Below are 26105 nucleotides of genomic sequence, written 5' to 3'. Positions count from 1 at the left end.
CGAACATAGATTCATATCAACTGCTGTCGTGGCGCGGTTGGTTGCTCTGTACCTCGAGAGCGTGACGTATTGTGGATCGCGGGCTCGAGACCAGGTGGGGGCAGTTTGCTTTTGCCGCGATCTTATACGGTCTCTGGGAACTTTAAGTATTAGAAACGAACATAGCTCTATATCAACTGCTCTCGTGGCGCGGTTGGTTGCTCTGTACCTCGAGAGCGTGACGTATTTTTGATCGCGGGCTCGAGGCCAGGTTGGGGCAGTTTGCTTTTGCCGCGATCTTATACGGTCTCTGGGAACTTTAAGTATTAGAAACGAACATAGCTCTATATCAACTGCTCTCGTGGCGCGGTTGGTTGCTCTGTACCTCGAGAGCGTGACGTATTTTGGATCGCGGGCTCGAGGCCAGGTGGGGGCAGTTTGCTTTTGCGGGATCTGGTACGGTCTCTGGAACTTTAAGTATTAGAAACGAACATAGATTTATATCAACTGCTGTCGTGGAGCGGTTGGTTGCTCTGTACCTCGAGAGCGTGACGTATTTTGGATCGCGGGCTCGAGACCAGGTGGGGGCAGTTAGCTTTTTCCGCGATTTCATACAGTCTCTGGAACTTTATGTATTAGAAACGAACATAGATTTATATCAACTGCTGTCGTGGCGCGGTTGGTTGCTCTGTACCTCGAGAGCGTGACGTATTTTGGATCGCGGGCTCGAGACCAGGTGGGGGCAGTTTGCTTTTGCCGCGATCTCATACGGTCTCTGGGAACTTTAAGTATTAGAAACGAACATAGATTTATATCAACTGCTGTCGTGGCGCGGTTGGTTGCTCTGTACCTCGAGAGCGTGACGTATTTTGGATCGCGGGCTCGAGGCCAGGTGGGGGCAGTTTGCTTTTGCCGCGATCTCGTACGGTCTCTGGGAACTTTAAGTATTAGAAACGAACATAGATTTATATCAACTGCTGTCGTGGCGCGGTTGGTTGCTCTGTACCTCGAGAGCGTGACGTATTTTGGATCGCGGGCTCGAGCCCAGGTGGGGGCAGTTTGCTTTTGCCGCGATCTCATACGGTCTCTGGGAACTTTAAGTATTAGAAACGAACATAGATTTATATCAACTGCTGTCGTGGCGCGGTTGGTTGCTCTGTACCTCGAGAGCGTGACGTATTTTGGATCGCGGGCTCGAGACCAGGTGGGGGCAGTTTGCTTTTGCCGCGATCTCATACGGTCTCTGGAACTTTAAGTATTAGAAACGAACATAGATTTATATCAACTGCTGTCGTGGCGCGGTTGGTTGCTCTGTACCTCGAGAGCGTGACGTATTTTGGATCGCGGGCTCGAGACCAGGTGGGGGCAGTTTGCTTTTGCCGCGATCTCATACGGTCTCTGGAACTTTAAGTATTAGAAACGAACATAGATTTATATCAACTGTTGTCGTGGCGCGGTTGGTTGCTCTGTACCTCGAGAGCGTGACGTATTTTGGATCGCGGGCTCGAGACCAGGTGGGGGCAGTTTGCTTTTGCCGCGATCTTGTACGGTCTCTGGAACTTTAAGTATTAGAAACGAACATAGATTTATATCAACTGCTGTCGTGGCTCGGTTGGTTGCTCTGTACCTCGAGAGCGTGACGTATTTTGGATCGCGGGCTCGAGACCAGGTGGGGGCAGTTTGCTTTTGCCGTGATCTTGTACGGTCTCTGGAACTTTAAGTATTAGAAACGAACATAGATTTATATCAACTGCTGTCGTGGCGCGGTTGGTTGCTCTGTACCTCGAGAGCGTGACGTATTTTGGATCGCGGGCTCGAGACCAGGTGGGGGCAGTTTGCTTTTTCCGCGATCTCATAACGTCTCTGGAACTTTAAGTATTAGAAACGAACATAGATTGATATCAACTGCTGTCGTGGCGCGGTTGGTTGCTCTGTACCTCGAGAGCGTGACGTATTTTGGATCGCGGGCTCGAGACCAGGTGGGGGCAGTTTGCTTTTGCCGCGATCTGGTACGGTCTCTGGAACTTTAAGTATTAGAAACGAACATAGATTTATATCAACTGCTGTCGTGGCGCGGTTGGTTGCTCTGTACCTCGAGAGCGTGACGTATTTTGGATCGCGTGCTCGAGATCAGGTGGGGGCAGTTTGCTTTTGCCGCGATCTCATACGGTCTCTGGGAACTTTAAGTATTAGAAACGAACATAGATTTATATCAACTGTTGTCGTGGCGCGGTTGGTTGCTCTGTACCTCGAGAGCGTGACGTATTTTGGATCGCGGGCTCGAGACCAGGTGGGAGCAGTTTGCTTTTTCCGCGATCTCATAACGTCTCTGGAACTTTAAGTATTAGAAACGAACATAGATTTATATCAACTGCTGTCGTGGCGCGGTTGGTTGCTCTCTACCTCGAGAGCGTGACGTATTTTGGATCGCGGGCTCGAGACCAGGTGGGGGCAGTTTGCATTTGCCGCGATATGGTACGGTCTCTGGAACTTTAAGTATTAGAAACGAACATAGATTTATAACAACTGCTGTCGTGGCGCGGTTGGTTGCTCTGTACCTCGAGAGCGTGACGTATTTTGGATCGCGGGCTCGAGACCAGGTGGGGGCAGTTTGCTTTTGCCGCGATCTCATACGGTCTCTGGAACTTTAAGTATTAGAAACGAACATAGATTTATATCAACTGTTGTCGTGGCGCGGTTGGTTGCTCTGTACCTCGAGAGCGTGACGTATTTTGGATCGCGGGCTCGAGACCAGGTGGGGCAGTTTGCTTTTGCCGCGATCTCATACGGTCTCTGGAACTTTAAGTATTAGAAACGAACATAGATTTATATCAACTGCTGTCGTGGCGCGGTTGGTTGCTCTGTACCTCGAGAGCGTGACGTATTTTGGATCGCGGGCTCGAGACCAGGTGGGGGCAGTTTGCTTTTGCCGCGATCTTGTACGGTCTCTGGAACTTTAAGTATTAGAAACGAACATAGATTTATATCAACTGCTGTCGTGGCGCGGTTGGTTGCTTTGTACCTCGAGAGCGTGACGTATTTTGGATCGCGGGCTCGAGACCAGGTGGGGGCAGTTTGCTTTTTCCGCGATCTCATAACGTCTCGGGAACTTTAAGTATTAGAAACGAACATAGATTTATATCAACTGCTGTCGTGGCGCGGTTGGTTGCTCTGTACCTCGAGAGCGTGACGTATTTTGGATCGCGGGCTCGAGACCAGGTGAGGGCAGTTTGCTTTTGCCGCGATCTGGTACGGTCTCTGGAACTTTAAGTATTAGAAACGAACATAGATTTATATCAACTGCTGTCGTGGCGCGGTTGGTTGCTCTGTACCTCGAGAGCGTGACGTATTTTGGATCGCGGGCTCGAGACCAGGTGGGGGCAGTTTGCTTTTGCCGCGATCTGGTACGGTCTCTGGAACTTTAAGTATTAGAAACGAACATAGATTTATATCAACTGCTGTCGTGGCGCGGTTGGTTGCTCTGTACCTCGAGAGCGTGACGTATTTTGGATCGCGTGCTCGAGATCAGGTGGGGGCAGTTTGCTTTTGCCGCGATCTCATACGGTCTCTGGGAACTTTAAGTATTAGAAACGAACATAGATTTATATCAACTGCTGTCGTGGCGCGGTTGGTTGCTCTGTACCTCGAGAGCGTGACGTATTTTGGATCGCGGGCTCGAGACCAGGTGGGGGCAGTTTGCTTTTGCCGCGATCTCATACGGTCTCTGGAACTTTAAGTATTAGAAACGAACATAGATTTATATCAACTGCTGTCGTGGCGCGGTTGGTTGCTCTCTACCTCGAGAGCGTGACGTATTTTGGATCGCGGGCTCGAGACCAGGTGGGGGCAGTTTGCATTTGCCGCGATATGGTACGGTCTCTGGAACTTTAAGTATTAGAAACGAACATAGATTTATAACAACTGCTGTCGTGGCGCGGTTGGTTGCTCTGTACCTCGAGAGCGTGACGTATTTTGGATCGCGGGCTCGAGACCAGGTGGGGGCAGTTTGCTTTTGCCGCGATCTCATACGGTCTCTGGAACTTTAAGTATTAGAAACGAACATAGATTTATATCAACTGTTGTCGTGGCGCGGTTGGTTGCTCTGTACCTCGAGAGCGTGACGTATTTTGGATCGCGGGCTCGAGACCAGGTGGGGGCAGTTTGATTTTGCCGCGATCTGGTACGGTCTCTGGAACTTTAAGTATTAGAAACGAACATAGATTTATATCAACTGTTGTCGTGGCGCGGTTGGTTGCTCTGTACCTCGAGAGCGTGACGTATTTTGGATCGCGGGCTCGAGACCAGGTGGGGCAGTTTGCTTTTGCCGCGATCTCATACGGTCTCTGGAACTTTAAGTATTAGAAACGAACATAGATTTATATCAACTGCTGTCGTGGCGCGGTTGGTTGCTCTGTACCTCGAGAGCGTGACGTATTTTGGATCGCGGGCTCGAGACCAGGTGGGGGCAGTATGCTTTTGCCGCGATCTTATACGGTCTCTGGAACTTTAAGTATTAGAAACGAACATAGATTTATATCAACTGCTGTCGTGGCGCGGTTGGTTGCTCTGTACCTCGAGAGCGTGACGTATTTTGGATCGCGGGCTCGAGACCAGGTGGGGGCAGTTTGCTTTTGCCGCGATCTTGTACGGTCTCTGGAACTTTAAGTATTAGAAACGAACATAGATTTATATCAACTGCTGTCGTGGCGCGGTTGGTTGCTCTGTACCTCGAGAGCGTGACGTATTTTGGATCGCGGGCTCGAGACCAGGTGGGGGCAGTTTGCTTTTGCCGCGATCTTGTACGGTCTCTGGAACTTTAAGTATTAGAAACGAACATAGATTTATATCAACTGCTGTCGTGGCGAGGTTGGTTGCTCTGTACCTCGAGAGCGTGACGTATTTTGGATCGCGGGCTCGAGACCAGGTGGGGGCAGTTTGCTTTTGCCGCGATCTCATACGGTCTCTGGAACTTTAAGTATTAGAAACGAACATAGATTTATATCAACTGTTGTCGTGGCGCGGTTGGTTGCTCTGTACCTCGAGAGCGTGACGTATTTTGGATCGCGGGCTCGAGACCAGGTGGGGGCAGTTTGCTTTTGCCGCGATCTGATACCGTCTCTGGAACTTTAAGTATTAGAAACGAACATAGATTTATATCAACTGCTGTCGTGGCGCGGTTGGTTGCTCTGTACCTCGAGAGCGTGACGTATTTTGGATCGCGGGCTCGAGACCAGGTGGGGGCAGTTTGCTTTTGCCGCGATCTGATACCGTCTCTGGAACTTTAAGTATTAGAAACGAACATAGATTTATATCAACTGCTGTCGTGGCGCGGTTGGTTGCTCTGTACCTCGAGAGCGTGACGTATTTTGGATCGCGGGCTCGAGACCAGGTGGGGCAGTTTGCTTTTGCCGCGATCTCATACGGTCTCTGGAACTTTAAGTATTAGAAACGAACATAGATTTATATCAACTGCTGTCGTGGCGCGGTTGGTTGCTCTGTACCTCGAGAGCGTGACGTATTTTGGATCGCGGGCTCGAGACCAGGTGGGGCAGTTTGCTTTTGCCGCGATCTTATACGGTCTCTGGAACTTTAAGTATTAGAAACGAACATAGATTTATATCAACTGCTGTCGTGGGGCGGTTGGTTGCTCTGTACCTCGAGAGCGTGACGTATTTTGGATCGCGGGCTCGAGACCAGGTGGGGGCAGTTTGCTTTTGCCGCGATCTCATACGGTCTCTGGAACTTTAAGTATTAGAAACGAACATAGATTTATATCAACTGCTGTCGTTGCGCGGTTGGTTGCTCTGTACCTCGAGAGCGTGACGTATTTTGGATCGCGGGCTCGAGACCAGGTGGGGGCAGTTTGCTTTTGCCGCGATCTCATACGGTCTCTAGAACTTTAAGTATTAGAAACGAACATAGATTTATATCAACTGCTGTCGTGGCGCGGTTGGTTGCTCTGTACCTCGAGAGCGTGACGTATTTTGGATCGCGGGCTCGAGACCAGGTGGGGGCAGTTTGCTTTTGCCGCGATCTCATACGGTCTCTGGAACTTTAAGTATTAGAAACGAACATAGATTTATATCAACTGCTGTCGTGGCGCCGTTGGTTGCTCTGTACCTCGAGAGCGTGACGTATTTTGGATCGCGGGCTCGAGACCAGGTGGGGGCAGTTAGCTTTTGCCGCGATCTCATACGGTCTCTGGAACTTTAAGTATTAGAAACGAACATAGATTCATATCAACTGCTGTCGTGGCGCGGTTGGTTGCTCTGTACCTCGAGAGCGTGACGTATTGTGGATCGCGGGCTCGAGACCAGGTGGGGGCAGTTTGCTTTTGCCGCGATCTTATACGGTCTCTGGGAACTTTAAGTATTAGAAACGAACATAGCTCTATATCAACTGCTCTCGTGGCGCGGTTGGTTGCTCTGTACCTCGAGAGCGTGACGTATTTTGGATCGCGGGCTCGAGGCCAGGTTGGGGCAGTTTGCTTTTGCCGCGATCTTATACGGTCTCTGGGAACTTTAAGTATTAGAAACGAACATAGCTCTATATCAACTGCTCTCGTGGCGCGGTTGGTTGCTCTGTACCTCGAGAGCGTGACGTATTTTGGATCGCGGGCTCGAGGCCAGGTGGGGGCAGTTTGCTTTTGCGGGATCTGGTACGGTCTCTGGAACTTTAAGTATTAGAAACGAACATAGATTTATATCAACTGCTGTCGTGGAGCGGTTGGTTGCTCTGTACCTCGAGAGCGTGACGTATTTTGGATCGCGGGCTCGAGACCAGGTGGGGGCAGTTAGCTTTTTCCGCGATTTCATACAGTCTCTGGAACTTTATGTATTAGAAACGAACATAGATTTATATCAACTGCTGTCGTGGCGCGGTTGGTTGCTCTGTACCTCGAGAGCGTGACGTATTTTGGATCGCGGGCACGAGACCAGGTGGGGGCAGTTTGCTTTTGCCGCGATCTCATACGGTCTCTGGGAACTTTAAGTATTAGAAACGAACATAGATTTATATCAACTGCTGTCGTGGCGCGGTTGGTTGCTCTGTACCTCGAGAGCGTGACGTATTTTGGATCGCGGGCTCGAGACCAGGTGGGGGCAGTTTGCTTTTGCCGCGATCTTATACGGCCCCTGAAACTTTAAGTATTAGAAACGAACATAGATTTATATCAACTGCTGTCGTGGCGCGGTTGGTTGCTCTGTACCTCGAGAGCGTGACGTATTTTGGATCGCGGGCTCGAGACCAGGTGGGGGCAGTTTGCTTTTGCCGCGATCTTATACGGTCTCGGGAACTTTAAGTATTAGAAACGAACATAGATTTATATCAACTGCTGTCGTGGCGCGGTTGGTTGCTCTGTACCTCGAGAGCGTGACGTATTTTGGATCGCGGGCTCGAGACCAGGTGGGGGCAGTTTGCTTTTGCCGCGATCTTATACGGTCTCTGGAACTTTAAGTATTAGAAACGAACATAGATTTATATCAACTGCTCTCGTGGCGCGGTTGGTTGCTCTCTAACTCGAGAGCGTGACGTATTTTGGATCGCGGGCTCGAGACCAGGTGGGGGCAGTTTGCTTTTGCCGGGTTCTTATACGGTCTCTGGGAACTTTAAGTATTAGAAACGAACATAGATTTATATCAACTGCTGTCGTGGCGCGGTTGGTTGTGCTCTGTACCTCGAGAGCGTGACGTATTTTGGATCGCGGGCTCGAGACCAGGTGGGGGCAGTTTGCTTTTGCCGCGATCTCATACGGTCTCTGGAACTTTAAGTATTAGAAACGAACATAGATTTATATCAACTGTTGTCGTGGCGCGGTTGGTTGTGCTCTGTACCTCGAGAGCGTGACGTATTTTGGATCGCGGGCTCGAGACCAGGCCAGCGCAGTTTGCTTTTGCCTCGATCTTATACGGTCTCTGGAACTTTAAGTATTAGAAACGAACGTAGATTTATATCAACTGCTGTCGTGGCGCGGTTGGTTGTGCTCTGTACCCCGACAGCGTGACTTACTTTGGATCGCGGGCTCGAGACCAGGCCAGCGCAGTTTGCTTTTGCCGCGATCTCATACGGTCTCTGGAACTTTAAGTATTAGAAACGAACGTAGATTTATATCAACTGCTGTCGTGGCGCGGTTGGTTGCTCTGTACCTCGAGAGCGTAACGATTTTTGGATCGCGGGCTCGAGACCAGGTGGGGGCAGTTTGCTTTTGCCGCGATCTCATACGGTCTCTTGGAACTTTAAGTATTAGAAACGAACATAGATTTCTATCAACTGCTGTCGTGGCGCGGTTGGTTGCTCTGTACCTCGAGAGCGTAACGATTTTTGGATCGCGGGCTCGAGACCAGGTGGGGGCAGTTTGCTTTTGCCGCGATCTCATACGGTCTCTGGGAACTTTAAGTATTAGAAACGAACATAGATTTATATCAACTGCTGTCGTGGCGCGGTTGGTTGCTCTGTACCTCGAGAGCGTAACGATTTTTGGATCGCGGGCTCGAGACCAGGTGGGGGCAGTTTGCTTTTGCCGCGATCTCATACGGTCTCTGGGAACTTTAAGTATTAGAAACGAACATAGATTTATATCAACTGCTGTCGTGGCGCGGTTGGTTGCTCTGTACCTCGAGAGCGTAACGATTTTTGGATCGCGGGCTCGAGACCAGGTGGGGGCAGTTTGCTTTTGCCGCGATCTCATACGGTCTCTGGAACTTTAAGTATTAGAAACGAACATAGATTTATATCAACTGCTGTCGTGGCGCGGTTGGTTGTGCTCTGTACCTCGAGAGCGTGACGCATTTTGGATCGCGGGCTCGAGACCAGGTGGGGGCAGTTTGCTTTTGCCGCGATCTTATACGGTCTCTGGAACTTTAAGTATTAGAAACGAACATAGATTTATATCAACTGCTGTCGTGGCGCGGTTGGTTGCTCTCTGTACCTCGAGAGCGTGACGTATTTTGGATCGCGGGCTCGAGACCAGGCCAGCGCAGTTTGCTTTTGCCGCGATCTCATACGATCTCTGGAACTTTAAGTATTAGAAACGAACAAAGATTTATATCAACTGCTGTCGTGGCGCGGATGGTTGTGCTCTGTACCTCGAGAGCGTAACGTATTTTGGATCCTGGGCTCGAGACCCGGCCACTGCAGTTTGCTTTTGCCGCGATCTTATACGGTCTCTGGAACTTTAAGTATTAGAAACGAACATAGATTTATATCTACTGCTGTCGTGGCGCGGTTGGTTGTGCTCTGTACCTCGAGAGCGTAACGTATTTTGGATCGCGGGCTCGAGACCAGGTGGGGGCAGTTTGCTTTTGCCGCGATCTTATACGGTCTCTGGAACTTTAAGTATTAGAAACGAACAAAGATTGATATCAACTGCTGTCGTGGCGTGGTTGGTTGCTCTCTGTACCTCGAGAGCGTGACGTATTTTGGATCGCGGGCTCGAGACCAGGCCAGCACAGTTTGCTTTTGCCGCGATCTAATACGATCTCTGGAACTTTAAGTATTAGAAACGAACATAGATTTATATCAACAGCTGCCGTGGCGCAGTTGGTTGTGCTCTGTACCTTGAGAGCGAGACGTATTTTGGATTCTCGGCTCGAGACCTGGCCACCGCAGTTTGCTTTTGCCGCGATCTTATACTGCTAACCCCTACTGCTTACACAGTATTGCTCATATGTGTATCTACACACTTCACCGTGTGTACTGAAATGTCTGAACATACATCTTTATGGACCAAAAATGATAATTGCATAGAATTCTGTTGTGGTTTATATTGTGACGACAATAAAAAGTATCATTTTGGTAATAACAAAAAATCATCTCTCACTTTAGGTGGCATACTCCTATTAGAGTCTATATCAATCCGCTCAAAAGCAGCGGGAGAACATCTTTTTGTGACCTGTTATCAATCATGATCTAGTTTTTTGTGGCATGCATGCTAAAGAGCATTAATGGAAGTACATGTGGTGAGAAAATTGGGTCAATTGAGGCTATTTTAGACTCTATGCCTCCCAGGAGCAGCGTAGGAAATTTGTTTACCACTGAGTGAAGAGGTTTGTTTACAAGTGACGAAAACTTCCGGCTCGGATAGCAAAAAATCTTCATGATCATGGTACGGAAACCTGATGATGCCATGAATGGCCAATTTGTCAGCTATCCGGTGATGGGTAGCGTTTAGCTAGTGAAAACTTCTATCTAGACTAAGAGACCACATTACTTTTGTGATTTAGTGTGTAAGTCAATGGGGCTTTTAATGGGCGTATGCTACCTTAAGCAAAAATGCTAAAATTTGTCATTTTAAGTGCTAGAAGTCCCAATTTTGGACCAAAGTAGTTGCTATGGTGTGTAAAAATGGTTTTCAAGCAAACGTCTGAAAATTCAAGCTTGGATGATTTTTACGCATAAGTTAGTATTACAGACTTAAAGTACCACAAAGAGCATGTGCGTTTCTATACATGAGACCAGAACAACATTTTGAGCATTTCTGACCAGTTTTCCTCCCCAATAAACTATTGGGTCATTAAGCCTTGACCTACCAAAGCTTCCGTAATTTGATTCATTCCTTGACCCTGCTAAGTAGGTGCCAAATGCACGATATTCAAAATCCTTCAGAATCAGACCAAAATGCCTGCCGTGTGTGTGACGTGAATGACTTAGTTCAGTGAAATTTGACATCCGTGGGCACCTAAAGTACATGGTAACCATATTTTAGGTTATTTTTGCTAAAGTTGGAAGTACCTGGTGTTTGACTAAAGACAAATACTCAGTTTCAATGCATGAAATACCCATAATGTTGTTAGCTTAGGCCTCAGGTTCATAATGGCGCTACGTTAGTACCCTAGACCACGTCTACACCAGCTGTAGCACAATGTGAGGTCTGTATCCTAAGTGGAGTGGCTGCTGAGTGCTAAAACCTTACACAGAGAATGTTTTGAGTCTTATTTAGCAAATCATCCACAAAGGTATGCATTTTCTGCTCCTACATATGTGCATCAAGGGGTTTTGAGCCTATTTTCACTATCATTAGTTTTCTGTTGTTTTGTCAATTTTCAGAGAAAGTTGATGTGCCAAGTCCTCAGCATTCACAGCGATATACTTTGAATGGGTGTGGTATCAATGGCCTCAACTGGTTAGATGAGGTAACAACAAATCCCAAACAACTCTGACAGCAGAAAGAGATATCCTGATGCTTCCATGGGAGATCTACTGTAGTAACTACTGTACAGTATAGGAACCAGTGCTCGCCACCAATGGAGAATAAGGTAATTTGACGTTGTTGTTCTTTGCCGAGCAACAAATTTGAATGTTTTATCATGAAATATGCCCCCCTATCCACCTCTCTTCCCTTATAACTGTCTTTAATACATTGTAACAACCTATGCACAAACCTTTAAATGGACTGGATATGCTGTTGAGGTGAACAGTGTATCTAGATAGCATTTCAGTATTTGTTCCTTTTGACTACTGTACATACTGTTACAGTGTGTTTCAGTGTGTGGCCGTTGAGCGTGTCGTATCAAGAATATAGGAGGCGATCATTTATTTAGTAACAGACTTGGTTTATTATTGTACTTCAGTAGCCATATTCAATGGAGTGCACAGACTCGTAGTGTGTAATATGAAGAGCAAGTACGGTAGCTCATATTGATCAGCTACATAAATGTACTTGTCACACAGTGAGGCTGTGGTTTACAAATCCCGATGATCCAGTTTTGGCAAAGAACACCTTCAATTCTCTTCTCTTATTCTTAGTAACTTAGCAGTTGCACTGGAGTGACATGCAATATCAGTTTAACATGTTCCAAACAGTTCAGGAATACATTGGGGTATGTCCTGTAGGTCAGTTTGGGAGGAATCAGCTGAGCTAAACAAAAGTAGTTTTCATCACTTTTCAGAGCCAGAGACGAAAAAACCCTCCCCGCAGACCCTTCTCTGGATGACGTTTCTGCAGGTAGGGCAAGCCAGACCAAGTGGGCGGTGATCAGGAATACCAATACAACCTGCAGGAATCATAGATGCACCCAAATTGGTCAAGCTTATCAAAATTGGTGACTGGAAATGTTGTTGCAGTTGTAGACCTGGTTACTGCTTACACAGTATTGCTCATATGTGTATTTACACACTGCACCTTGCATACTGAAATCTCTGAAAATACATCTTTATGGACCTAAAATGATAATTGCATAGAATTTTGTTGTGGTTTATATTGTGACGACTATAAAAAGTATCATTTTGGTATTAAAAAAAAAAATTCATCTCTCACATAAGGTGGCATACTCCTATTAGAGTCTATATCAGTCCGCTCGATTGTTCTCCTTCAAGAAAAGTGCCAAAAAGCAGCAGGGGAACATCTTTTGTGACCTGTTATCAATCATGATCTAGTTTTTTGTGGCTTGCATGTTGAAGAGCATTAATGGAAGTACATGTAGTGAGAAAATTGTGTCAATTGAGGCCATTTCAGACCCCTTTAAGGCCTCCCAGGAGCAGCGTAGGAAAATTGTTTACCACTGAGTGAAGAGGTTTGTTTACAAGTGACAAAAACTTCCGGCTCGGATAGCAAAAAATCTACATGGTCATGATACGGAAAATTGATGATGCCATAAAAGGCCAACTTGACAGCTATCCGGTGATGGGTAGCGTTTAGCTAGTGAAAACTTCTCTCTAGACTTAGAGACCACATTACTTTTGTGATTTAGTGTGTAAGTCAATGGCGCTTTTAATGGGCGTATGCTACCTGAAGGATTCTTGCCAGGTTTGTTACTGTTTTTTTAAGCTTTTTATATGGACAAGAGTTCACTCTTGTAGCTACATAGTGATTCCAAACACAACCTTTGATTCAAGTCCTACAATTCTTCCATATCAGAAAGACCTATAGGGTCGTCCCCACATCCATTGCTTGTCTCTCTGTGAGCCATCATAGCACTGTGATAGGCCCTTAATAGAGCTTGCAAATTAACAAACCTGTTTCCTGTAGATTCTGCAAACATGGTTTGTTGTGACTGAGTTGAAAATATCTCATGTCCTTTATCTGCTGGGTTAATTACTCTCTCATACTCTTCCTTGTCGAGCCTTCTATAAGCAGGTTTGCAAGAGGAATTAGTTGCCATATCTGTATCAGAAGAGCTAGGAATATCACCAGTGCAATTGGCATCAGCTTCACCAGCTGTTCAAGCAGTAAAGCCAAACCTGTTACCTGGCTTGAAGGTTATTACATGCCTATTAAACATGCCTTTCCTTCTACCCATTGTTCTAAATACTAATCAGTTTGTATCCTTAAAACACCAATTTTCCAGTGACCTATTCACTAGTTTTGTTTGTAAGCATTTATTGGAAGTCTAAGCAGTTGAATAGCTACACATAGAATGATACAAGACAAGACTTACACTGAGAAACTAGTCAATATGATCGACTACAACTAGTTTGGAATGTTGTTTGAACAGCGCCCTCATTCTAGATCCGGTCACAGCTAGTGCATAGATCTCCTAAGTAGTTTTTGCACCAAAATCTGACAAAATACCTTTGAAAAGCAGTGCCAAAGTAACAAGTAACTTTTTCTCTTTCACTTTAGAGCCACAGCTAAGGGCGCATGCTTACTGGATGCTGGAAGTGATCAAATTTTCAGAGGGAAGAAGGCCAACCAAGTTTCCACCAGAGGGGGTAAGTAGCACCAAACTGAGGGACTGTGCTTAAAACACATTGTGTGGACCCAAGAACAATTTAGACATTCAGTAGATGCCTGTCATGCTGATGGAATGACTTCTTATCACACTAGGGAATATGTCAATCATTGGGCTCTCACTTGTTTAAAGTTCAGTACTGTATTATTCATATAGACTGTACAACATGTGTGAAACACCATATGAAGATTCACCCAATAGACAGAGATACACAGAAATGATGTAAGTCACAACTTCTCAAACTATCATAAAAAGGAGGTTTAATGTGGAGTTTAAATATCTCAGCTGTTACTTAAGGTGGCATACTCCTATTAGCATCTATATCAACCTGCACAAGTGTTCTCCTTCAGGAAAAGTTCCAAAGAGCAACAGGAGAACATCTTTGTTTATATCTTATCAATTAGGATCTGGTTTTCTTGGTTTGGCTGCAATGGAGCATGAATGGAAGTACAAGTGGTACACAGATTGGGTCAGTTGAGGCAAGTTTAGACCACTTTAGGTCTCCCTGGAGCAGCATATGAACATTGTTTACTGCTGAGTAAAGAGGTTTGTTTACAAGTGAAGAAAATTTCAAGCTCTCATAGGAAACAAAAAGTCTGCACAGTCATGATAAAGAAACTTGAGGTTCAAATGAATGTGATAAATTTATTAGAATAAACCAAAAGCAAATAGAATAAAGGGTAATTTAAACCAAGAAATACTGCACGACGCAACTCACATGCATACCTGTAAATGTTACCCACGCACGACGACACATACAACACTGACACGTAAAGGGAAACACAGCATCACACGCATTAAAACAATCGAAGACCATTAACAGGGTGTACTGCTGAGTTTCTGGAGAAAGATTGTAAAACAAACCACCTGCTGCTGAAGAAACAAAGTCTAAACATTCAAGAGTTCTGCTGCCTCCATTGGTCTTTATTATAACTTTCTGTCAAATATCATTGGAGATATGGATATTTTGGCTTCCAGATTAAAGGTACAAAGCCAACATGTCTGGGAGGAAATGCTCCTAAAAAGGTCAATGCCCGTTCACTGATGCACATATTATATGACATCACGGTCACGCCAATACATGTGTCTAAATGCTTCAAAGCATGCCTTTTCTTTCATTGTTGGTGCTGGATCTGGAAAATAACCATTTCATCCTTAATTAAAAGTCTTGAATTTTAATATATCAACACTGAGGGAACCCTGAAGGATTGATAATCCAACACAATCGTAGAATAGAAAAGGTGAGGGATTTCTCAACCAAGGCTTCCTATACAATTGAGTTTTCTCCTGGCATCTTGAATCCAGTGAAATGACCATTGGCTGGAAACTCACTTCTGATTCTTTGGACTGCACATGATGGTAGCACAACCCTGACGTGTCTTGCTAGGAACCCCCAGCACCTTTGAACCTGTTGACCGTAGGCTATGTATCTGTACTGCCTAAAAAAAAATATTGAAAGTTCAAAATGTATGAATGTTGGCCCATGATGTCCACAATAACAAGCAGGGATACAATGTACAGTTATGGTTACATTTGTTGTGAATTTACACCTTCCATATTTCATGAAACATTCTTTTGTTCAGACAATTGATTTGCAAAACTCCAGGCCTAAGTACTAGCCTAGTAATAATGAGTATAAAATGACACATATGCCTACCTAGCATGGCTGCATAATGCAGCTTACGTCCCGAGCCAAACTTTCAGTATGTAACCACCACTACTACTACGCACCATACTGAACATGTATGAATACATAGCCAACACACAGTACATATGGGTTGTAAGGATTCTATGGTTGTAAGTCACCGTAACACAACTCACAATATGGTTAAGGCAGTTCCTCGAATTCCAACCACACATGCACAAAGTGGACTGGATTTTGTTTGCTTCATTACTAAATTCTTACCACGTTGTATGCTCCTTGCAATAGTTCCGAACGGGTTTCTTCTTCGATATGTTGTGGAGCTTCAATTTCGGCTCATTTGACAGGCTCGAACTGATACGGTTCTATATCCTAACAGTAACACCTCAGGTCCACCCTCAACATTTGGTTCAATATTGGCATGATCATAGCCTTCACTCTCTGCTTCGAATATTAGAAAGGGCACTCCAATTCTAGTACAATTTCACTGCCTGGTGAAGAACCACTATCACTTTGAACTTCGGTTGCCACATTTGGTTCTAAATCTGACATTCCACGGGAAATTTAGATTTGATTTCGCGCTGACTTGTTATCGATTGTTTTGTGTATTTATATACACTTGTCGGAGTGTAGGTATGATATATGTTCGGAGGAAACAGCGAGAGCAAATCGTGTTCCTAAAATGTTGTCACATTAGGTCATGAGATTACGAAAAAAAATTTCGAAGGGAAAAATCAAGTTTCTAATTGGCAGAGTGGTTGATATATGTTCTAGAGAACATGCTTAGATGGATCCCAAAAATACAGGATGTTGAAATTTTCGTGTCGTGGCCATAATAAGTAAGAATTTGAAAATTGCCATTTTAGACTCTATGAGCCTTAAGTATAGCTAAGGGTATTGGTTATGATATGTAATCACGGAATATGACAAAAAGGTCTCATCATTTTACGCTTGAGTGATTTGGGGGCAAATTTTGTGAAAAATCACCAAAATATCGCAATGTGGCACGAGATTGACACGGAAGTAACAACACATTGGTACACCATGGCATGTGCCCAAAAATGCACTGATGAAGTAATAATTAGACTGGAAGAACATGTTCATGGCCTGTAGAGACCAATGTACTACCTGTGTCTGTTGTTTTGATCTGTGTGTTATTGAGATGTGTAGTAGTACAAGTAAAGGATGGTATAAGGAGCCACTAGTTTCAATGTTAAGCTATTGAACAAGTAAAACCTGAGGAACTGAAGTTGTACATCTGGTGAGTAGTCTACTTTTATACAGTGTAGTGCTGATAGTCGTGATCGATTAATCGCCAGTAGTCGCGATTACACTTTGGAAGTTTGATTAATCGCTCTCAAAACCTAAGTTGCGATTACTGGACTAAAGCTAGCACTACACACAATCTGCTATTGAAAAATAGCCTAACCTATCAAAAACAACACTTAAGCAGTTTGTCAGCAAATATTGCAAACACAGGTTCTTACAATGCTACACTAGAACTGTGCTGTGTTAAAAATCAGCAAGCACCTGTTCAGGTTAGATTCATGCGTTTACTTGTTAGTAATACGATTGTTCTGCAGTGCAACATTTAGTCCTAGCAATGTTTCATCATTGCGCATAATTGCAAATTCCCAAATTTATTAATCTTTAATGATTGCCAAAGAATTTGTAATTTCTTCAAACATGCATGTTTACAGTATATTTCATTTCTGGCCAGTGGTTCACATGTATCATATGTCTGATAGAGTGTGTCGATTGCGGTGAAGTTTCATTTCAATGTGTCATAATATGTGCATGCTATCACACTAGGCTAAAGCCTAGCCTAGAAGGTGAACGTCCTTCTACAGAAAACTCTTGCATAGTAATCATCACACCGCTACAGGGTGTTGCATCTATTCATTTTTTTGCTGTGATTAGTGCTAGTAGTTGTAGTAGCCTTGTAGATCCATTCCAAAGTTTTTGATTTACTTTGAAGGATTTTAAGAAATGTTGAATATTGAAATTTGTTGACATTTTTTGTTTGGTAGATGTTTTAACATGAATTAGACATCACACATTAAGACTTGAAAGAACAAATAGGGACAGTGCACCATGGAAAAAGATTTGTTTGACTGTATTTCTGCAATGTAGAAATGACAGTGATGATGCCATAACTGTAACCGAGTATCGCGAGAAGAGCTATGCGATTAATCAACTACAAAAGTAAGAGTCGACTATCAGCACTAATACTGTGTACCTAGCAGAGCAAAAAGCGACAGTCAGAATTTAAATGCATACATTACAATGTAATATATGTGGTGTAAGAATCAGTTTTATTGAGACCCAGACTGCAATCAGAATAAGGATAGGCCTATATACAGTAACACATTTGTAAATGGAAAGCTCACACCTTCACAATGTCAGACTAAGATTGGATGGCACGGGCTGATGAAATAAATGCAAATGTTGCAAAATATACATCAGCCCCAACAAGTTACACAAATGGCTGCAGGATGTGGACAGGTGCCTACACCATCAGTAAGCCAGGGGCACCAGCATATGGCATTATCCGCACAATGCTATCCCTGGCAGCTAAGAGAAGAGCCACATTCCAGCATCTGCTCTTCAAAGTATTGTGCAAAGAAATTAACTTTTTAAGTACCAAATCATTTCACATCTCCCACATATGCCACAACAGCCTATGTGTGGAGGTGTCACATCCATTGCTTGTGTCTCTGTGAGCCATCATAGCACTGTGACAGGCCCTTAATAAGACTTGCAAATTTACTAACCTGTTTAATGTAGATTTTGTCATATATCAGAGGAGAGTACTGCTTTAGTCAGTGCTCTGTAGAGAGACCTGTTTATTGAAATCTAAACTGTACACTATGGGTGTTTCACATCAGGTTCTCTGCTGGGTGGATGCTTTTCTGAGTGATAGAGAGCAGTCGGTTGTTGTCAATGGGTCCAGGTCTAATCCTTCTAAGGTTACTTCCGGTGTTCCGCAAGGGTCAGTTTTGGGACCCATTCTCTTCCTGGCCTATATTAATGATATTGGTAATGCTGTTTCTTCTGGTGTCCGACTGTTCGCTGATGACTGTGTCTGTTATCGGGTTATCGATGATGTCAGTGATGGTCATCAACTTCAGGAAGATATTAATATACTAGGGCAATGGGCTAAAGATTGGGGCATGAGTTTCCAGCCGGTGAAATGTAACGTTATGACCATTACTAGAAAGAGGAAACCTGTAAATTTCAATTACATGCTCAATGGGGTTCACTTGGTTAAGGTTGATTGTATTAAATATCTGGGTATTCATATCACTTCAGATCTCAACTGGGGAAAGCATATTCAAAATGTGTGTAACAAAGGAAATAGGATATTGGGAGTTCTTTGTAGAAACTTATCCCCTTGTTCGAAGGATGCAAAATTGGCTGCATATAAAGGTCTCCTCCTGCCAGTATTGGAATATGCCAGTTCTGTCTGGGATCCCCACCAAGCTTTCTTGCAGCACAACCTCGAAAACATTCAGAGGCGTGCAGCCCGTTTCATCGCTTCAGATTATTCAAGAGAGCCTGGCTCTGTCTCATCTCTGTTACGGGACCTAAACCTGGTGCCCTTGGCAGAGAGGCGCAGACAAAGTAGAATCATCTTATTTGCTAAGGGCATCTATGGTCAGGCTCAGATCCCTATTGACTGCCTAAGAAAGCCTCTGCGTAGGAGTCGGAACATGCATGATATGCATTTCTGCCAACTGTATGCCAGTACCAATTGCTATAAGTATAGTGTTTTTCCAAATACAATTAGGGATTGGAATAGTCTGCCTTCAGACCTCATTAGTAGTTCCAGTGGTTCTGTGAATCCTGTCACTTATATCAGTACTCGGGTCAGATCTAATTAATTACTCTCTTGACGTGTGTGTGGTGAGATATTGTCCCTTTTTGCGGATGCGTCACCGTATCGAAGACGAAGACGAGGTGTACTACATCAGAATGATAAGCTGCAGCCATTGTTCTACTGAATCCATTACATGCCTTGCCATCAGCATCAGTTGTGAGGTACATGACCGTACCCATTCTTCATAATAATAATCAGTTTTTTATCCTCAAAGTTCAACAAAATTCCAGTGACCTATTCACTAGTTTGTTTGTATACAAATGCTTAAATGGTTATAAGCATTTATTGGAAGTCTAAGCAGTTGAATAGCTGCACATAGAATGATACAAGACAAGACTTACACTGAGAAACTAGTCAATATGATCTACTACAACGATTTAGGAATGTTGCTTGAACAGCGCCCTCATTCTAGATCTGGTCACAGCTAGAACATAGGTCTCCTGAGTAGTTTTCGCAACAAAATCTGACAAAATACCTTTGAAAAGCAGTGCCAAAGTAACAAGTAACTTTTTCTCTTTCATTTTAGGGCCAGAGTTTACTCGATACAGGGAGTGATCAAATTTTCAGAGGGAAGAAGGCCAACTTGCGTCAAGTTTCCACCAGAGGGGATAAGTAGCACCAACTGAGGGACTGTGCTTAAAACACATTGTGTGGACCCAAGAACAATTTAGACATTCAGTAGATGCCAGCCATGCTGATGGAATGACTTCTAATCACACTAGGGAATATGTCAACCATTGGGCTCTCACTTGTTTAAAGTTCAGTACTGCATTATTCATATAGACTGTACAACATGTGTGAGACACCATATGAAGATTCACACAATAGACAGAGATAAACAAAAATGATATAAGTCATTACTTCTGAAACTATCATAAAAAGAGGTTGAAAGTGGATTTTAGAAATGTCAACTGTTACTTTAGCTGGCATACTCCTATTAGCATCTATATCAATCCGTACCAAGTGTGCTTCTTCAGAAAAAGTGCCAAAAAGCAACAGGAGACATCTTTTCTGATATGTCATCAGTCACTGGACTGGTTTATGTTTTTAGTTCTACCATGTAGCTTGTACTCTCTCTCTCTCTGAGTTGTGCTCTCCTCCTTCTGTATGCTCTGCCTCTGTTATATAGTCTATCATACTGTTGTTTCCTTTGCATCTGTTTCAGAGTCTGGATACATAGACTATTTGAGCTCACCTCTAATCCTGCAGCTTCCATCTTCCTGGCTATGGACTCTTCAGGACCTTATTTGTAATGTTTGTGGCACTGTGGTCCCTGTACTGACTGTTGCGTGAAATGCTTGTGCTATGTTTTGAATTGGAAACTCGAAAGCATTATTGACTACCTCTGCTTTTTGAGTGGAAGTCTGAAACTGAGTGGACCATAAACGTTTGCTGCAGGTGGGTGTCTCAGGTATTTCATTTACAGTACTGATTTCGCTTAACTACCGTTGAAATTTGTTAAAAGGAAAATAAACAAATTTCTTCGTTTTTTATCGAAATTTGCCGATTTTTATCGAAATTCAACGAATTTTAACGATTGGTGATCTCAATCATTTCCTACGTGGAATTTTCAACGATGCGTTGAAATTCTTTTTTAAACGAAATAAAAGGTCAATATGTGGTTACGCGAAACGTCGGAAATCGCGTAACTTCGTTTATTAGTATCGATTAGACTTTGGTACAGTCGTTTGAAAGCATTCTCAGGCTTGCATGAGTAGTAACTCTCAAAGAAACATGTAGTAAAACTGACGGGGGACATTTTCTGACTGAACCCCAAACACAGTGACATAAGTCTTAACTTTGCCAGGCTATCTTGGAGGTTGCAGTACACGCTATGTACCATGAGGCACCCTTCCAGATAAGTTGGAGTGCTGTTTAACCATTTAAATAACAATGAATGGACATAAATAAACTTGGTTTACTTGCAGATTGCAAAAAATAGTTATTTTTAAGAGATGTAAATTTGGTTTTTTATAAGAGTTGAAGTGTGAAACTTTGTTTCCGAGCGAAAACACTTGAAGCAGTTACTTGAAGCAAAATAAAGATGCCCCGCCCATTCTGCTAGGACGCTTCCATTTTTCAAAAATGCGTTTTCTCTTGTTATTTTTTCTATTTTGTTTAGTATAGATTTGGCATGAGACATGTTACTCAGGTTAACTTTGATGGAATAATTTTATACCAGAAGTGGAAAAACTTAACAGTTATTACATTCATTTCGGATCATTTCCGAACAAGATAACACACTAAGGGTGTGACCGTTTAAACGATTAACCGTTTAACCGGCCGCAAATGCACTATCAGTTTAGAAAATCACAAACTGTATAAACGGAAAATTAAAAAAAAAAATCAAATACATTTTAAACATGAAAATTATTTAAAAATATGTAAAGAACTGAGTAATGTACTGCAAACTATCAATAAAAAACAGAAAAACGATGTTTTAGGCATGAATAATGTGTTCAATATAACTATAGTAGTAGGCCAATAGTCACGAGCTCATGATAGTGTCGTCAATTCGTCTTCTCAGTTTATATTTGCGACATATATCACCCGTGTACATCGATCAATGGCATGGTGAAATCCTGTGTGAAAATATGTCGATGCCAAAAGACGCAAATGGTCGTTCTAGAAAGTATCGTAATAACATTAACAACACAAGGCCAGTTTGCTCTCTCAGGTCCGCACGTATACAGCCATTTTTTCCACACATGGTATTATACTGTGCATGCATTGCGGGCGGGATTGCGGCAAACATAAAAGAATATGAATGAAAATGATAAACCTTACGATATTTTTCACAAATATTGGTGCTTAGGTAAGTGCTTCCTCACAATCAAAGAGCCGCCCCAAAATTTGCTCCGCTTACGTAAAACTTCTATATATATATAACACTTGGAAAAATTCGAGTTTTTACACACATAATTCCCACTGACATTGGTCATAGAACATAAGTAGGTCATTGACATTTGAACTTGCCCAAGTTCATCGCACCATGAGAACGACACAACACATTGAACATGATGTTACATTCTTCCGCCATCTGGACGCTGAGTGTAAATTTTGGTGTAATATGCAAATTATGAATGGTACTGCACTGCCCGGTTAAAATTTAACCTATTGCAACACCAATTTTGGGAAGCTGTTGTTGAAGAAACTGTTGTATCAAATATAAAGTACTGTATCATGTATGTGACACAAGAGAAAGAAAATGCTGCTACAACCCATCCCACAACACGTGCGTGCGTAATTTGTTTTCTAAACATGACTTTTAATGAGTAAGCAGGAAAGGTGGGTAAGTTTGCTAAGTTAGGCGAGTTTTTGTTTAAAATCTTGTGATAGATAGACAAATATATTGTTTTTTTCTTCAAAAGTTACGAAGTTGCCGAAGGCCGAGTTATATAAATTCAGTGATCTGAACTTCTGAAGACCACGATATACTGATCAGGTGTGTTATTCTTTTCAGCAATTATTACACGTAATGTTGGCAATATTATTGGGCCTAATTAGTAATTAACATACATTGATCATTGTCTTGTTGCCTGAAGTGCTACTTTTTGGAAAAAAAAAAGCCTTAATTATTGTACTCATAATGTCCTATTTTCATTAAAAGTTGAGAGACATTACGTCGAAAAAGCCGCAATCGGGAAACAGCGTTTAAAAGTTTAACCTACCGGCAGGTTATACGGTTAAATGGTTAGTGAAATATCTGTTAGGTCACACCCTTATAACACACACAAAAAAAACGACTTTATTGAATGAAAATATACTGAAAACCATATCGCAAAAACACAAAATCGCCTATAACTCGAAAACGGAAGGAGATATCGACTTTTGTCAGCTGCGTAGGGATTTCCTATACCCAATTTTGATGTGCTCTATCCACCTGTGTCATTTATGAGCTTCTCTGACGTAAGCTGCAGTACGTAATTTCTCCATACCAGTTCCGCAACATTTATTTACGCAGTAAACATTGTTCATGATGTTTTCTTTCACAACAAATATTCAAAGTTGCGCTCCACACGCTTCACAGATATTGTTTTATGTTGTTCATTTTCAATTCTAGTTTAAAATTACATTTTCGAACGATGCATTGCATGCCTTGTCAAACATTCCTGATTAGTAAAACTAAGGAAGGATATTTGATTGATATGATTTTATGAGCTGTTCCACTTGAAAAATGATGATAAAACCGAAAGACAAAACATTTACTTCTCATGTGACGCATACCGGGAGACTCATAAAAACCCCCTTCTCATTAAATTAAATTTACATGCCGTCAGGCCAGTTGAAAGCCCTCCCCAGTAATGTTTGATCAGCTCTTCCCAATATACAATACTCAAATAAGCAATGAAAATATATTCATTTTCCACAGGTTTCCATTCCATTATGAATAGTAGGGGCAAAATAATGTTTGCTTCTAGAGTAAGCCAGCCAAAGGTTCTGCAGTGCTAAACCCCCCACGAAGATAAATACTATGCTAATTAACAGATGGTAGGCGTGAATTGACAAAGCCAGGTTTATGATTGGACTAGGCCTCTCAAAAAAGTTTGGTCGCTGGAGATATCCAGGGTAGGGAATGCACATGTAAGCAGCATACTGTAGGTGGCCCAGACCCAGGCTGCGACCTTAATTACCAGGGCAGTTCGTCTGCATTCGCGGGCAACTTACAGTAGCTGGGTTAGGGGGAAAATAACAGGATGTTTTTTATTTTGCGTGCATTGAAGCCGGGGGGAGATTTTTTGGTTTGAAAGTGAGTGCGGTAAACGGTACTGTAGTACGTCAAGTAACACAGGAATTTATTGGAAAAAAAGATCTCTTTGATATCCAGCTACGACTGTTTCATTGTGTAAATTTTTTTTTTATTTCTTGTTTTTCTGATGCTGCGTTCATTGGTGAGTTACTTAAACTTATCTTAGTTTAATACTAGCCTTTAACTTAAGTACTTGTTACGATCGACCAAGACCAGTTTTTTATTATCCTAGCCAAATAATTTTTCAAACACCTAGTACAGAACTTACTCTGTCTTATATACAATCAAACTTTTGTAACATTTGTAATATTCCTCAGCCACTTCTGGTATAGTCTGAAAACGGCTGTAGTTACACTAAGGATTCAACGTAGGTCACAACCTTGATATGTCTAGAATTGCCTTTGCCGTTGTTGATCGCGATAACTTTCGTGGAAATTTCGTTGAAACTAAGTTGACAACCGTGCCCGCAGTAGTCTAAATCTTAATGAAATTATTTGTTTTTTATCGATTTTCAAATTTTTTTTATCGATTTTCAACCTTTTTTATCGATCGTTGCTTTTTTTGCAACGGGAGTTAAGCGAAATCAGTACTGTAGTTGTGTGCTATCAGTGTGGGATATTAGCAGAGATCTCTTTGTAGCATTTGGCATGAATGGAAATGTGTACTTCCTGCCCCTCTTGCATACAAATGAATGCTTCGGGCAATGTGAATGATTTCCAATGTAGCACTTTGCAAGGCAGTCTTAACATGTTGATAAAGCCTTCATAACTTTGCAGTGGTCGTATTTGAGGGCTTTAATTCCTGCAAGTAGTCACCTCTGCCAGTACAAGGCAGGTCAAGTCCTCTGCAATGCACTTTTGTATCAAGTGCTTCCTAGTCACAGTTTGTGCAGGTAACATATCAGAGGAGAGTACTGCTTTAGCCAGTGCCCTGCAGAGTGACTTGAGTAGGTGAACTTGGTCTAACAGCATATGGTTCTCTGTTTCAGAATGAGTAGCTGCAGCCATTGTACCAGTGAACCCTTTACATGCCTTGCCATCAGCATCAGTTGTTAGGCACTTCTCCTTTAGTGGGTTCTTACCAGTAAGTAATTTGGATGCACAAATCTTTCCACCATTCTGTTCATCTTTGACATTGGCATCTTTACTGAACAGCCCTCATGGACTGGACATTGCAACTTGTGACCCCTTCTTCTATTCATTTCACCAATTAAGTTACAGTTGTTACTGTGATTGTAATCAAAATTAAATTTATCAATGGTGACATTCTCAACAATTACATCTCTGTATTGGCTTGCACGAACAAATGGAGTCTTACTTTTTGCATTAAGCAGACACGTATGATATTGACGATCATATTCTGCAAAAACTGGAGAGTCTTTTGAGAGGCCATGCAGTTGCAGTGTCTTCTTTATACACCCCTTTTCTGATATATCATTTTCATTCATTTCTTCTATTGCAGGTCCAAACTGGTTGGCTGACTTTTGTAGTGTACTGACAGCGGGACTTGGAAGAGAGATGCTGCTGAGCATTCTATGAGCTGCACTTGAACCGATCTACATCTGATGCAAGCCTGACTGCCGTGCAATGTTTAGTTCTGAAGGATTCTTGCCAGGTTTGCTTCTTGGTTTAAACCTTTGCAGATGGGCCAGAGCTTACAGTACCTTTGTATCTTCAGAGAATGCATCCAAACACAACCTTTAAGCCAAGTCCCACAAATTCTTCATATCTAAGTTTGCAAGAGGAATAGGTGCCACAAAGGCGCTCACTTCACAAAGTTATTAGCCTCCCCCAACCAAATGTTTTTTACCTACTGAAAGAAAGATAATTTGCAATGTGTTTTTCAATGGTTAAACTGATATTATTATTACCATAAATATTGTATTGACTTCCCCAATAATTCTAACCAATATGGAATGGTAATAATTACACAGCATATGATTGTATGTTATTGGCATGCGATGTAAAAACCTGTGCATGCCTATATGATATGCACATTGACATGTGTAACACGCGAAACTCGAACAATTTAGGTTATATTTTCCCAGATCAGCCCCCCCCCCCCAAATCATATTGGGCCCCTACGCCTATGACGGTAGTTCTATTAGGCATGTTTTTTGGAGTATTCAAAATACCAAGTTTTGTGTGGTGGAGTATAAGAATCGCGAGATACAATTTATGAAAGTGG

General features: G+C 42.9%; 2 protein-coding genes across 11 annotated transcripts in view; both read left to right on the top strand.

Moving 5' to 3' along the window:
* LOC139967083 (uncharacterized) overlaps nt 1-26105 on the top strand; it is a 234552-nt gene that overhangs the window by 205707 nt on the left and 2740 nt on the right. The gene's annotated exons all lie outside the window — the stretch shown is intronic.
* The window catches only part of LOC139967080 (uncharacterized), a 354423-nt gene continuing 348866 nt past the window's right edge, over nt 20549-26105 (top strand). For 2 of the 10 annotated variants that reach the window (XR_011792862.1, XR_011792853.1), the window contains exon 1: nt 23200-25532. The gene's annotated coding sequence lies outside the window, so the exon portion shown is untranslated. Of the gene's footprint in view, nt 20567-22392; nt 22614-23199; nt 25533-26105 lie in introns of those variants that run through there. The other 8 variants (XR_011792869.1, XR_011792871.1, XR_011792864.1 and 5 more) reach the window with 8 other exon arrangements.

The sequence above is a fragment of the Apostichopus japonicus genome, chromosome 4 (assembly GCF_037975245.1).
Source record: "Apostichopus japonicus isolate 1M-3 chromosome 4, ASM3797524v1, whole genome shotgun sequence".
Lineage (NCBI taxonomy): Eukaryota > Metazoa > Echinodermata > Holothuroidea > Aspidochirotida > Stichopodidae > Apostichopus > Apostichopus japonicus.
Note: the sequence above shows the minus strand (reverse complement) of the source record. Positions and strands in the feature narration are given on the sequence as shown.